This window comes from Pan paniscus, chromosome X (assembly GCF_029289425.2).
Source record: "Pan paniscus chromosome X, NHGRI_mPanPan1-v2.0_pri, whole genome shotgun sequence".
Lineage (NCBI taxonomy): Eukaryota > Metazoa > Chordata > Mammalia > Primates > Hominidae > Pan > Pan paniscus.
In genome coordinates, this window is record NC_073272.2 from 62965654 (window position 1) to 62981148 (window position 15495).

Sequence of the window (15495 nt, forward strand, 5' to 3'; positions counted from 1 at the left end):
GTACTAAAGGACAATGTAACCCCTTAGAGCTAGTAATAACCAATCCCCTTGATCCTCACTGGAAAAAAGATGAGCGTGTGACCTTAGGAATCGATGGGGCCAGAGTGGATCCTCGAGTAACTATCTTGGTTCAAGGAGAAGTTTACAAACGCTTTCCTGAGCCAGTGTTTCAAACTTTCTATGATGAACTAAATGTGCCAGTACCAGAAATTCCAGGAAAAACAAGAAATTTGTTTTTGCAATTAGCCGAGCATGTAGCCCAGTCTCTCAATGTCACTTCATGTTATGTATGTGGAGAAACTGTAATAGGAGATCAGTGGCCATGGGAAGCCCGATAATTAGTACCTACAGACCCAGTTCCTGATGAATTCCCGGATCAAAAGAATCACCCTGATAACTTCTGGGTCCCAAAAGCCTCAATTATTGGACAATATTGCATAGCTAGAGAAGCAAAAGAATTCACTCACCCCATAGGATGACTTAATTGTCTGAGACAGAAACTGTATAATGGTACCACAAAATCAGTCACTTGGTGGGGTTCAAATCACACAGAGAGAAATCAATTTAGTGAATTCCCAAAGTTGCAAACCGTGTGGACCCACCCAGAGTCCCACCGGGACTGGACAGCCCCCACTGGATTATACTGGATATGTAGGCATAGAGCTTATGCCAAATTACCTGACAAGTAGGCAGGTAGTTGTGTTATTGGCATTATTAAACCATCTTTCTTCCTACTGCCCATAGAAACAGGCAAACTCCTGGGCTTCCCTGTCTATGCTTCCTGCAAAAATAGAAGCATAGCTATAGGAAATTGAAAAAAATGATAAATGGCCCTCTGAGAGAATCATACAATATTATCGGCCTGCTACTTAGGCACAAGATGGCTCGTGGGGATACCAGACCCCCATTTACATGATCAACTGAATCATATGGTTACAAGCTGTCTTAAAAATAATCACTAATAAAACCGGCAGAGCCTTGACTATTCTGGCCCGGCAAGAAGCTGAAATGAAAAATGGTATCTATCAAAATAGATTAGCTCTCGACTGCTTGCCAGCAGCTGAAGGAGAAGTCTGTAGGAAATTTAACCTTACTAATTGCTGCCTACACTTAGATAATCAAGGGCAAGTAGTTGAAGACATAGTTAGAGATATGACAAAACTGGCACATGTGCCTGTGCACATGGTTCCCAGCACTAGGAGGATTTAAAACTCTTATAATACGAGTTATAATAGTAACAGGAACCTGCTTACTGCTCCCTTGTTTGCTACCTGTACTTCTTCAAATGATAAAAAGCTTCATCGCTACATTAGTTCACCAAAATGCTTCAGCACAAGTGATGTGATGAATCACTATCAATCTGTCTTGCAAGAAGACATGGGTAGTAAAAATGAAAGTGAGAACTCCCATTATTAAGTGAGAGTCCCAAAGGGGGGGGAATAAGAGAGGAGACCACCCCTCATATTGTCTTATGCCCAATTTCTGCCTCCAAAGAAAGAAAAAAGTAAGAACTAAAAGGCAGAAATTAAATCCACAGGCAGAAAGCCTGGCGCCACACCCTGGGCCTGGTAGTTAAAGATAGACCCCTGACCTAATCGGTTACGTTATCTATAGATTACAGACACTGTATAGAAAAGCACTGTGAAAATCCCTATCCTGTTTTGTTCCGATCTAATTACCAGTGCATGCAGCCCCCAGTCACATACTCGCTGCTTCCTCAATCGATTATGACTCTCATGCGCACCCCCTTAGAGTCGTGAGCCCTTAAAAGGGACAGGAATTGCTCACTCAAGCTCGGCTCTTTAGAGAGGAGTCTTGCTGATGCCCCCGGCCGAATAAACCCCTTCCTTTTTTAACTCAGTGTCTGAGGAGTTTTGTCTGTGGCTCATCCTGCTACACCACTTTTCCCCATTCAGTGTGATGTTAGCTGTACATTTGCCATATATGGCCATTATTATGTCACAATATGTTCCTTCTATACCGAGTTTGTTGAGAGTTTTTATCATGAAAGGATGGTTAATTCATTCAAATATTTTTTGTACCTATTGAGATGATTATGTTTTTTGTCATTCATTCTGTTGAGGTAATTTACCACATTTATTGATTTGTATGATAAACCATCCTTGCCCACCTGGAATAAATTTTATTTGATCATGACGTGTTATCTTTCTAATGTGCTGTTCAATTCCCTTTGCTTGTATTTTGTTGAGGATTTTTTTTCTATATTTATCAGAGCTATTGGTCTATAATTTTTTTGTTTATATCTAGTTTTAGTATAAAAGTAATTCAGGCATCATATAATCAGTTATGGAGAAATTGCTAATATTTAACTTTTTTTTTTTTTTTTGAGACAGAGTCTTGCTCTATCCCGAGGCTGGAGTGCAGTGGCGTGATCTCTGCTCACTGCAAGCTCTGCCTCCCAGGTTCATGCCATTCTCCTGCCTCAGCCTCCCTAGTAGCTGGGACTACAAGCGTCCGCCACCACACCTAGCTAATTTTTTGTATTTTCAGTAGAGATGGGGTTTCACCGTATTAGCCAGGATGGTCTTGATCTCCTGACCTGGTGATCTGCCTGCCTTGGCCTCCCAAAGTGCTGGGATTTCAGGCATGAGCCACCAAGCCTGGCCAATATTTAACATTTTTTAATAATTTGAGGAAAATTGGTAAAATTGGTGGTTTTTTTTTGTTTTTTGTTTTTTGATGGAGTGTCCCTCTTGTGCTCTTGTTGCCCAGGCTGGAGTGCAGTGGCATGATCTCGGCTCACTGTGACCTCCGCCTCCCGGGTTCAAGTGAGCCTCCTGAGTAGCTGGGAATACAGGTGCCCGCCACCACACCAGGCTAATTTTTGTACTTTTTTTTTTTTTCAGTAGAGACCAGGTTTTGCCACGTTGGCCAGGATGATCTTGAACTCCTGACCTCAGGTGATCTGCTCGCCTCGGCCTCTCAAAGTGTTGGTTTTACAGGCATGGGCCACCATGCCTGGCCATTTATTTTTTATGAGTGTGGTAGAATTTGGCATCAAAGCCATACAGTCCAGGGCTTTTCTTTGTTGAAAGTCTTTCTAATACTGATTCAAACTTGTGACTCACTATTTGTCTGTTCACATTTTCTATTTTTTCCTCACTCAGTCTTGTGGATTGTATCTCTCCAGGAATTTATACATTTTCTGTTTTTCAGTTTGTTATTATATAGTTGTTCACAATAGTCTCCAATGTTGATGAAAAGAGTCAAACTCTGTAAAATATTTAAACAGATTTATTCTGTTTCAAATGGACCATGATACAGCCTTTAGGAGCTCCTGAGAACGTGTGCCTAAGGCAGTTGGGGTGCAGCTTGATTTTACACGTTAGGAAGACATGAAACGTCAATCAAATACATTTAAGAAGTACATTGGTTAGGTCCAGAAAGGCAGGACAACTAAAAGTGGGGACTTCCATGTTATAGGTGGATTTAAACTTTTTCTAATTAGCCATTTCTATCAATAGAAAGGAATGTCTGGGTTGCAATAAGACATTGTAGAGACCAAAGGTTTAGCGTGCAGATAAAGCCTTTGGCTAGCAGGCTTCGGAGAGAATAGATTGTAAATGTTACTTATCGGACAAGATCTGTGTTGATGTTAATGCTGGAGAGGTATAATGAGGCATGTCTGACCCCCACTTCCTGTCATGGCCTGAACCAGTGTTTCAGGGTAGAGTGCCCTTGACAAGGAAGAAGACCATTTAGATGGTTGGGAGGGGGAGTTCAGAATTTTATTTTTGGTTTACACGGATGATATTTCGTATGTTGTGACATCAGTTGTGATTTCTGGTTTTGTTTGGGTATTTTCTCTTTCTTGGTTGGTGTAGGTAGTGATTTGCCAATTTGATTTTTTATTATTTTTTCCAAAAAAGCAGCTATTCATTTCATTGAATCTTTATATTGTATTTTTAGTCTCTACCTTCAATTAGTCTGCTCTGATTCTATTTCTTTCCTTCTACTAATTTGGTGTTGGGTTTGTTCTTCCTTTTCTAGCTCCTTGAGTTGCACAATTAAATTGTTTATTTGAAATTATTCAACTTTTATGAAGTAGGCATTTCTTGCTATAAGCTTTCCTCTTAGCACTGGTTTTTCTGTATCCCTTAGGTTTGGAATGTTGTATTGGCATTGTTATTTGTTTCAAGCATCTTTTTGATTTCTGTCAGTTTGTTCATTGACCCAATAGTCATTCAGGAGTATAGTGTTTAATTTCCAAACTTCTTGTTGTAATTGATTTCTAGTTTTAATTCATTGTCATCTGTAAAGATACCTTTTATGACTGAATTTAAAAATTTGTTGAGACGTGTTTTTTGGCATAATGTATGCTCTATCTTGGAGAATGTTCCACGTGTCAAAATAAACAGCAGCAGGTGCCGCTGTTGAATAAAATATTCTCTAAATGTCAGTTAGGTCTATTTGGCCTAAAGTGTACTTTGAATGCAAAGCATTTTGTTAATTTTCTGTCTAATATGTCTAATGCTGAGAGTGGGGTGGTGAAGTCTCTGACTACTATTTGAGTCTCTATCTCCACTTAGATATGGTAATATTTGCTTTATGTATCTTGCTGCTCTAGTGTTAGGTGCATATATATATAATTGTTATATACTCTGGCAAAATTGTATAAAAACCTTCTTTGTCTCTTTTTACTATTTTGACTTAAAGTCTGCTTTATTTAACATGAAGATAGCTACTACTGCTTCCTTTTGGTTTCCATTTGTGTGGAATTTATTTTTCAATTCCTATACTTTCAGTCTATATGTGTTTTTACAGGTGAAGTGAGTTTCCTATAGGTACCATAGGTACCATAAAGTTGGATTATATATATATATGTATATATATATGTATATATATATATATGTATATATATATGTATATATGTATATATATGTATATATGTATATATGTATATATATGTATATATATGTATATATATAGTATGTATATATGTATATGTATATATATTCAGCCAATATATATCTTTAAATTAAAATTAAATCAATGTAAATTCAAGGTTATTATTGATATAGCAGGACTTATTCTTGTCATTTTGTTAATTGTTTTCTGGTTGTTTTGAATATTCTTTTTCTCTTAATTTCTCTCTTGTTGTTTATGATTTTGGTTTGGTGGTTTTTGGTAAGTGGTAACATTTGAGTCCTTCCTCTTTATTTGTGTGTGCTCTACCAGTGTGTTGTATACTTCAGTGTGTTTTCATGATGATAGATATCCTTTTGCTGCCAGGTGTGGGATTTCATTAAGCATTTCATGTAGGGCCAGTGAAGTGGTAATGAATTCCCTTAATTTTTGCTTGTCTTGGAAGTAATTTATTTCTTCTGAATTTATGAAGGCTTACTTTGATGAGCATACTATTCTTGAATAGCAGGGTTTTTTTTTTTTCTTTTTCTTTCAGCAGTTTAAATATGTCATCTCATTTGCTCTTGACCTGCATGGGTTTCTCCTGAAAAATTCACAGTGTGTCTGACGAGGATTCCTTTATATGTGAGTAGATGCATTTATCTTGCTGTTTTTAGAAATCTCTGTCTTTGACTTTTGACAATTTGACTTGGAAAAAAACTTTTTGAGGTGTATCTATTTGGGGATCTCTGAGCTTCCTATATATGGCTGTATAAATCTCTTTCTAGACTTCAAAAGTTTTTAGGTATTATTTTGTTAAACAGACTTTCTATGCCTTTGCCTTTCTCTTCACCTGTGGAACACTCAAAATTTGGATATTTGATTACTTTATGGTGCCCCATATGTCAAATATGCTTTATTTATTTTTTATTTTTTATTCAGTTTTTTTTGGCGTGTAATTTCAAAAGATCTGTCTTCAGGTTCTATAATTCATTCTTCTGGTTGATTTAGTCTAATTTTGAAGCCATCAAATGTATATTTTGCATTTATTGAATTCTTTAATTCCAGAGTTTCTGTTTGCTTATTTTTAAATTTATAATATTTATCCCTTTGTTGAATTTCTCATTCATATCTTGAATTTATTTTCAATTTTTTGTGGTGTTAATATGTCTTCTCTTGTATCTCACTGAGCTTTTAAATATCATTTTGAATTATTTTGACATTTCATACATTTCTTTTTTTATTGAAGCTTGTTATTTGAGAATTATTTAATTCTCTCGAAAGTGTCATGAGTTTGAATTTTTATTAGAGAGTTGAATCATTTCACATTTAGAGAAGTGTTAATTTGCTATTTGCTTCTTGTATGTCTTATGCTTTTTGCTTAATTTTCTATTGCAGCCTCCTTTCGTGTTAATAAAATTTTGTAGTGATGTCTTTATTCCTTTTTAATTTTTTAATAAATATTCTGTCTATATATTTATGTTTACCATAGGGATTACATATAATATCTTCATAAGAATCCTCTTAAATTAATGTAAACTAATTACATACAAAAGCTCTTCTCTTTTACAGCCCCTTATCCTTCGCAGTTTATGTTTTTGATGTCACAAATTACATCCTTATGTATAGTGTACCTATCAATGCATTAATAATTTTTTGCATGTTTCTTTTAAATCTCTACCAAAAAAGTGGGGTCCAACCCAAAATTACAATACTACATTGATGGATGGATATTAGTTATATATCCGATTCATATGTATATATAAAAATAGACTTTATGGATATTATATATATATTATATATATGTTTATATATGCACATTTGCCCATGTATTTACCTTTACAAAAGCTATATCCTCATATATCTTTTAGTTACTGTCTAGCATCTTTTAATTAGAACCTGAAGAATTCTGTTTAGCATTTCTTGTAGGGCACCTCTAGTGGTCATATGCTTTCTTGGTTTTGTTTGTTTGAAAATGTCTCATGTCTTTCTCATTTTATATTTCTTTCTCCAATTTTATTCATCAGTGTTTTATAATTTTGAGTACACAAATATTTCACAGCTTTGGTAAAATTTATTCCTATTTTATTTTTATGCTAATGTAAATGGTATTGTATTCTTTCTTTTCTTTTTCTTTTTCTTTTTTTCCCTTGAGATTGAGTTTTACTCTTGTTGCCCAGGCTGGAGTTCAATGGCGTGATCTTGGCTCACCACAACCTCCGCCTCCCAGGTTGGAGTTCAATGGCGTGATCTTGGCTCACCACAACCTCCGCCTCCCAGGTTCAAGTGATTCTCCTGCCTCAGACTCCCAAGTATCTGGGATTAGAGGCATGCACCACCATGCCCAGCTAATTTTGTATTTTTGGTAGAGACGGGGTTTCTCCATGTTGATTAGGCTGGTCTTGATTAGGCTGGTCTTGAACTCCCGACCTCAGATGACCCGCCCGCCTTGGCCTCTCAAAATGCTGGGATTACAGGTGTGAGCCACTGTGCCTGGCCTGGAATTGTATTCTTAATTTCCTTTTCACATTCTTAATCATCACTGTATAAAAATGCTACAGGCCAAGTGCAGTGGCTCACGCCTGTAGTCCCAGCACTTTGGGAGGCAGAGGTGGGCAGATCATGAGGTCAAGAGATCGAGATCATCCTGGCCAACATGGTGAAACCCCATCTCTACTAAACATACAAAAATTAGCTGGGCGTGGTGGTGTGTGCCTATAGTTCCAGCTACTCAGGAGGCTGAGGCAGAAGAATCCCTTGAAACCGGGAGGCGGAGGTTGCAGTGAGCCAAGATTGCGCCACTGCACTCCAGCCTGGTGACAGAGCGAGACTCCCGTCTCAAAAAACAAACAAAAAAACAAAACAAAACAAAAAACTACAGATTTTGCATGTTGATTTTGTATCCTGTAAATTTACTCAATCTGTTTATTATTTCTAACAGGTTTTTGATGGAGCCTTTAGGATTTTCTCTATATATAATCATGTCATCAGCAAACAAGGAAAATTTAACTTTGTCCTTACCAATTTTGATGCTTTTATTCATTTATTTTGCCTAACTGCTCTGGCTAGTACTTCAAATACTATTGTAAATAGAAGTGGCGTAGAAGTGCTGATTAGACTTCCTTGTCCTGTTCCTGATTTTAAGAAAAACTCAAATTTTCATTATTGAGTATGAGGTTAGCTGTGGGTTGTCATATATGGCCTTTATTGTGTTGAGTTACATTAATTCTGTACCTAATTTGTTGAGAAGTCTTATCATGAAAATATGTAAAATTTTGTCAAAATTCTGTACATGACTGCTAAGTCCATTTGGTCTAAAACAGTTCAGTACAGTGGCTCCTTTTTCATTTTGTGTTTCACTAATCTACCTGTTGTTAAAGTGTGATATTTAACTACCCTACGATTATTGCATTGCAATCTCTCTCTCCCTTCAGATCTAATATTTGCTTTACATATTTATGTGCTGTGAAATCGGTTGCATCTATATTAAAAGTTGTTACATCATCTTGATTTTTATTTATATTGACCTTTTTAAATTTTTAGTTTTTTTACTTAATGCATATTTTGTCTGTTATAAGTAGCTATCACTACTCTCTTTGGTTTCAAAGTCCATGGAATACATTTTTTCATCACTTAACTTTTAGTCTCTGTGTGTCCTTAAAGTTAAACCTCTTGTAAGCAACATAGAGTTGGGTGTTTTATTGTTTAATCCATTCAGGCCATGGGAAAATTTATTTATATTCAAGGTAATTATTGATAGTAAGAACTTACTGCTGCCATTCTATTCTCTTCTGGCTGTTTTGTAGATCCTTTGTTTCCTATTTCCTCTCTTCATGTCTTCCTTTGTGATTTGATGGTTTTCTGTAATATTATGCTTTAATTCATCTTTTTCTTTTGTATGTCTAATATACATTTTTGCTTTGTAGTTACCACGAAGGTAATGTAAAACATCTTATAACAGGGTTGGCTATACTTATATCAGACCTTAATATTGTCACCTGAATGATCCTTGTTGGCAAGACCTGTGGGAGATCTTCAGTATCTGTGAGGGGTGTCAGTAAACTCATCTGTGTCTCTCTGCCCAGTAACTAGGCTCTAGGGCTGGCAATCATGAAGGTTGCAGCCAGTGATGTGTACATGTTTCACTGCAGAAGCTAGTTGTAATCATGAGCGTTCCAGCACAGGCCACCTAGAGGGCTGGGTTCAGAGGTATGAGTTGAGGCTGAGTATGAGTGCACATGTGGCAGTGCTTGATGTCAGCTTGCACATGAATGACTGAACAGGCCATCTGAGGTTCAGCAGTAAGATGAAGTCATGTGTGCATGCATGGGCAGCTTCAGGAATAAGCTGGAAGTGTGCACACGTGTGCAGCTCCAGGAGCCAGCTGTGTGTGTAGGCAGTATTTTGGAGGCAGGAGACAAGAGGCATGGCAAGGTGCTTGTTCAAGTTCAACTGTGGGGCTGGGCTGGCAGTGTGCAACAGCCTAGCTTCAGTGGCCAGCCTTGGGTGTGCAAGATGTTGGGGCTAGAGCCTTCAGCAGGGGCCCTGGGACTATTTGTGGGCACAAGCACAGTAGCTGCACTGGGTCTCTGGGACAAAGCACCTGCAGAGGCAGCAGCTGGGGTGACTCCACAAAGGAAGAGTCATGGTTTAGTCACCTGGAAAATACCAATGGATACAGTAGTGAGTCACCTAGTTGGGCTAACTATGGTGAGAGTAGCTCAGGTGGCTCTAGGGAGGGGAGAGGAGGAAAGAGAAAGAAAAAAAGAGAGAGAACATCATCTGGTCAGGTATCTGGTGACTGTCAATGTTGCTTGATGAGTCCCTGGGCCCTGGTGACTGCAGCAGCAGCAGTTGTGACTCTGGGTGACTCCAGGAAAAGGGAGTGTCTAAGGTACATGGAGATGGTGAAGAAAAAATACTGCAGGGCCTTTGGTGGCAAAAACTACAGAGGGTTTTCTGCTCTTTTGTTGGCAGTTTTCCTCAGTGGTGAAAGCCGCTAGGCTCCTCTGTAGAACAAGTCAATGATGTTAGTAATCAAGAACACGGAGTAGTTGTGGGCGATGATTGCTGCAGGGGCTGCACATCCACCAGGAGGGTTGTTGAGGTCCTCAGTGGAGATGTCTGCTAGAATCCTGTGCTGAGCAGACCACCAGGGTTCACTCTGAGACTATTCACATGGCCGATACTGATTGAGCCTGTCCCCCTTCTTTTTCTCTGCCATATCCAGATGTCTCAGCCATAGCATTTCTCCCACTGATCTGTGTGGAGTGAAACTGAAGCTGTCATTATTTGGGCAACATTCCAAAAGCCCGAGGAAGCTGGTTGTACATCCTCCTTTTCTTTTCTGTGCAAGGTGGGCAGGCATGCCAGAGAGTTCCCACTCCATGCTGAGAAGTGCCAGCTTGAGGAATGGGTTAATGCAGCTGAAATGAAATGATTTTTTTAATACTTTTTGTGTGGTTCTTCTCAGTTTTTTTTTTCACTGTATTTCAGAGGCTCTTAAGTGGACCCCTAAGCTCTTCCATTTAGTTTTATTCACAACAAATTGTTGCTCTTTGTGGGAACAGGAAGGCTTGATTGCAGACTCCACCATATACTGATGTAATTATTTTCATAAATTTTTAATTACAAAAAAGATTTAAGAATTTTTTTGAACATAAACTCTGGTATGCCATCTGCAATGGAAATCATATTTAGTCTTTGCCTTTAAGAGGCTTTCGTGTATTCAATGATTGACATAAGTCAATAGGCAATTACAATACAAATGTGAGTATACAGTGCTACGCAAACACATGAAAGGGACATTTATCATATTCCAATGGATAAGAAAAGGCTTACCTTAAGAAGTGACATCTAATCTGTGAGTAAATGGGAAATGAAGGAAAATCGTTTAGGCAGAAAGAGTGCCATGTTTCAACATCCCTAAGACCAAATGTGGTAAGACCATGGGGATTTCCAGGAATTGAAGTAGTTAAGGATTGTTTTGAGAAGTAAGACTAGATAAGTACCTCTTAATCAGATAGTGAAAGGCCTTGGCTAGAATTTTAGAATTTGGAATTATTCTGACGCTGATGGGAGCTCATTGATAGGTTTTAAACAATTAGACACAAATATTTATTGAGTGCATACAATATATAAGTATTATAATAATTGCTGCGTGAGAATGCAAAGGAACTCTATTATCAAGTAAGTTAAAGACAAAAGAGAAACATGGAAAATAACAAGTAGGTGCTAAAATGTAAGTAAGTGCAAAAGAAGCTAAAAAAAGACATCACTGGGGCCAGTATCAGTCAAAATTTTCTAACTGTCTTTTGTTTCTAGCCTAGTGAACTTTTTGGGAAACATTATTTTCATAGATTTTTAGGCTTACCGTCTGACAATCAGTCATCCACAGAGTCTTTCATGATTAGATACTTCACCACAAGGTGGGAATCTCAAAGGCTTCTTTTATATAGCCAGGGGCTTGGCCTTGGGGCTGTTTTGAAAAAACAGTCATAATAATCTCTCATCATTTATGACTACTATGTGTATTTTTTATGCAGACCTTGGTATTTCATCCTTGTACTAGGTAGAAAATCTTAAATTTTTCCAATTGCCTTTATGTTTATTGGTAACAATCAGTATGATCTACTATACTATGGTGTACTAAACTCACATTCCTGGGAGGCCATATTTTGAAGATCTTTTTTCCTGTTCAAGCTCCATGGGATAAAACACAAATGTATGTCCTTCAATAAAATAATTTTACTTTAAGATATTTATATTGAAGTAAAACTTTTGCACAGGTGCAAAAAGAAATATATTCTAAAATGTTTATTGAATACTGTTTGTGGTAGCAAAAAATGACATAAAACTAAAGTAAAATGGATTAAATAAGTATATTATTTTCATAAAATGGAATATTTATACCTCAGTCAGAATTGAATGAAGTAGTTTGATCTGTTAGAATGAAAGGGAGAAAAGAACAGAACAGAAGCAGCTCAATGGCAACACAGATTTATTGGGAGAAAGACCTGCGGAGAAGGGGTACCAGCTAGTGCCAGAGCCCCCTTCCCGCTTACAGGCTGGACCAGTTACAGTCCCGGGCAGGAGAGGTCTGGGATTGTTGTGAAAATGGGGTGGGGGCGGTGTGTTTGGCTGCTGATAATGAAGGAATTTAGTGCAGCCAGGGGTTAGGCCTGGGACCTGCCTGACAGGATGTTTCTCACAGCTCAGGCCCTGGTGGAATTTTCCACTCTGACCAGTTTGTAAAATGGTAGGGGTCTGCAAAATAGTGCAGTTTGGGCTAACATTCTTATTTCTTACTTTAGTATAAAAAGGAAAAAGGGCGTCGTTGATCATCTGGCTGCTTCCTGCTGGATAGGGGCGTTGTGATTAGGGCCTGGGTTCTGGAGCTTCCGAATGGCTTCCTCGTAGGCTCTGGTATTAGACGTGGCAAAGGTGAAATATATTATCAATGTGTTTTTGCATGCTTGCCTGGATAAAACAATTCAGCCTTTGGGAAATGAAGCGGGATACAAGGTTAAATATGCATGGCCCAATCATTAGTAACAGGAAGAGGAAGATCAGGGGTCCTAGGAAGGGGGCAACCCAGGGTATCCATCTTAGAAGGGATGATCCTTGCCACCAGGAGTCAGCGACTTGATGTCAAAGCTCTGCAGCCCTGTCATGAAGCCTACGAACTGCGATATGAACAATGCCAGATTCATTAACACAGAAACAGCATTCTTCCTGGAGGTATATGCAGGTACCCCCTTTCTCAGTGGTTAGGAGGTCCAGGACTCTCCAGTTTTGAAGGATGACTCCCACGAGGAAGTCTAATTGTCGTTGGAGACTGGTAATGGAAGTGTGCATATCTTCTACGGTGTTAGAAAGGGTTGTGAATAGCGTTTGGTATGAGGTGATTGAGGTGGTTATGCCTGCTATTCCTGTGCCGAGTGCAGCAGTGATGCCTAATCCTGTTAGCAGGGTGATGAGATGTAGAGCCCATTTATTTCTTATGGGTGAAGAGGAGATAGAGGCTTCTACAGAAATTAGAATAGTTTGGTTAGGGGGTAGGATATTGATGGTTGGAGCCTGAAAGACCAGGGTGCAAGTTCCTGACCAGTTGGCTGGTAGGCAAAGATATCAGTTTGTATCACACAAAAAGAAGAGACTGGGGGTGGACAGGCAGAAGTTGTAGGTGAAGATAGGTAGCCATGATAGGGTATTTTCATTTTCCCAAATTGGGTAACTGCCAGCCAGAGCGGCACCTGTAAGGGCCTGATAGGGAGTCTTGGCTAGGGAGTTGATGAAGGCTGTTTGGTTTTGGAGAGAGAAAGAAATTGTCTTTGTCAACCGTTAGCCATTGCTGCCCTGGTGTGGTGGCTGCCAGGTACCAGTCACAGGTGAGGGAATTGTTACATTTTTTCCAGGGGGCACCTTTAAACTGGAGACATAGAGAGCAGAGTTGGCAGCGGGGAAGCCAGGAATTGGATGGAAGGAAAGAAAAGAGGATCCGGTGGTGAGGTGTAGGGATGTGTGGATGGTAGGCGAGCCAGAAAAGCATAACACCTTCTGCCAGGCAGAGGTGGATCTGATTTTGTAATTAGGGTGTAGAATTGATGGTCTACAGGGAGTGCAAGGGTAAAAATAAGACCACATAGGGACTGGGGAACCTGTCCCACCATTGTGGCGTGGGCTGGATTAGGGTAGGTTTGGCTGAGACATAAGGGGGGTGGGGATATGAAGGAAGTTTGAGTAGAAATGGTACCCCCATATTGGTGGTTTAGATGATGCTGTGTTGGTTTGTATGGATGTTAGTCCAGAAGCTATTAGGTGAAGGAGGGCAACAGCCCTACCTGAAACCATGCTGAGAGAGCTGAGTTTGAAGGAAAGGTGTTTAGTTGAGTTTCCAGGTTATGAACCGGTTTCAGGAATGAATCAGCCAAGAATGGTATAGCCAAGTAAGAAATGTGTAAGCTCACGTTGGACTGTGTCCATGTAAGTAGGTCAGCCGGAAGAGCCGTGAATCATTGGGTGTGTGTAGAAAGACAAATCCAGCAGTTAGAGGAGAGGGGAGATTGTGACTGACTTAATACGTGGTGTGTGAGGCTGACGAAGGGGGCCCAGCTGTCAGTGATTGGGGGTGGGGACTCAGAATATCCCATAAGCAGAGAAGGCAAAAGGAGAAAAAGGAGATTTGTGTAGGTGTGAAATCCTGGAAGGTGCCTTGCAGCCATAGCTCCTCAATTAGCATGAGGAATTGAGATGGATTATCTAAGGGCGTGGGGAAGGGGTACCAGGAGAGATCTGAGACAAGGTATGAAGTAAAAGATTTAAGATTGGAAGTGGAGAGTGTCATGGGCCAGTGCCTTTCGGATGGGTGACTTCTGGAATTCTTGTTAGGCACAGCGAGGTTGGTCCTGTGGGAAAGGAAGAATATTTCCGGGGTGAGGAGACTTCGGGGTGTGGGCCGGGTGCCTTTTTAAATCTGGAATGGTGTATACAATAGGGAAAGGATGTTAACTTTGCAGCAGCGGGGATGGTGAATATAACCTGATAGGGACCCTTCCATTTTGTTGGAAAGGGGAGGAGGGGTGTGCTACCCAGACCCAGTCTCCTGGCTGTAAGGGTAAGAAAGTGAATTGGGAAGAATCCTCAGGTTTGGGGAGGTGAGTGTCAGTGTACTGTCGGACTAAGTGTTGAGTGAGGTGCAGTGCTGGCCAGGTGTCCTGTAAGGGAGGGGGTGGAGCAAAGTTCTGTAGGACGAAAGAACGTCCATACAAAAGTTCAAAAGGACTTAGATTTAGAGGTTTTCGGGGGAGGGCCCTGAGGCACATAAGGGCCAAGGGAAGAAGTGATATTCAGTTTTCATTTTGATCTCTAGGGAAAGTTTGGTTAACTGTTGTTTTAAGAGGGCATTCGCCTGTTCAAATTTACCCGAGGATTGGGGGTGATAGAGAATGTGAAAAACCCATATGATGTTTAAAGACTTAGAAACCTGTTGAGTGACTTGGGAGATAAATGCTGGTCAATTGTCCAGTTGTATAGATGAGGGGAGGCTGAATCAAGGGATGATGTGTGTGAGGAAGGTAGAGGCAATGGTGTGTGCCTTTTCAGTGGTAGTAAGAAGGGCTTCTATCCACCTGAAAAGGTATCTACCATCGTGAGGAGATATCAGACTTTCTTTATGGGGGAACGTATGAGTGAAGTCAATTTGCCAATCCTGTCCCGGCAACTGGCCTTTGGGCCTGAAGGGAGGGAAAAGGAGGTGGTCTAAGGGCCCCTGAGGGGAAGTCTGACTGCAGGCAGAGCAACCTTTAGTGAGGCGGTCCAAGCTGATGGCCATGGTAAGGGAATGTATACAGGTTTTTAGAAATTGGAGCAACGGGAGATAACCCGCATGGAATTGGTTATGGATGTGGGTGAGAACAGAAAGTTTTTGGGTCTTGGGTAGGATGAGTTTGTAGTCTAAGTAAATTCAGCTTTCGTTATGAACGGCCCTGGAGCCAGCAAGGCACCTTTTTCTTCTTGGGTGTATGCTAGGGAAAATGGGCAATAACAATAGTGTTCTAAGGGCTGCCTGCCAGGCTGCCGAATCTGCTAAGAAGTTTCCCTTGGTTATGGCATCTGTAGCCTTTTGGT

General features: G+C 39.9%; 1 protein-coding gene across 12 annotated transcripts in view; it reads right to left on the bottom strand.

The window, feature by feature from the left end:
- Window positions 1-15495, bottom strand: part of SPIN4 (spindlin family member 4) — a 215906-nt gene that overhangs the window by 67563 nt on the left and 132848 nt on the right. For 4 of the 12 annotated variants that reach the window (XR_008622826.3, XR_008622833.2, XR_008622827.1 and 1 more), the window contains one exon: window positions 11850-14273. The exons of 6 other annotated variants lie outside the window; for them this stretch is intronic. The gene's annotated coding sequence lies outside the window, so the exon portion shown is untranslated. Of the gene's footprint in view, window positions 1-11849; window positions 14274-15495 lie in introns of those variants that run through there. 2 more of the 12 variants (XR_008622828.2, XR_010111302.1) reach the window with 1 other exon arrangement.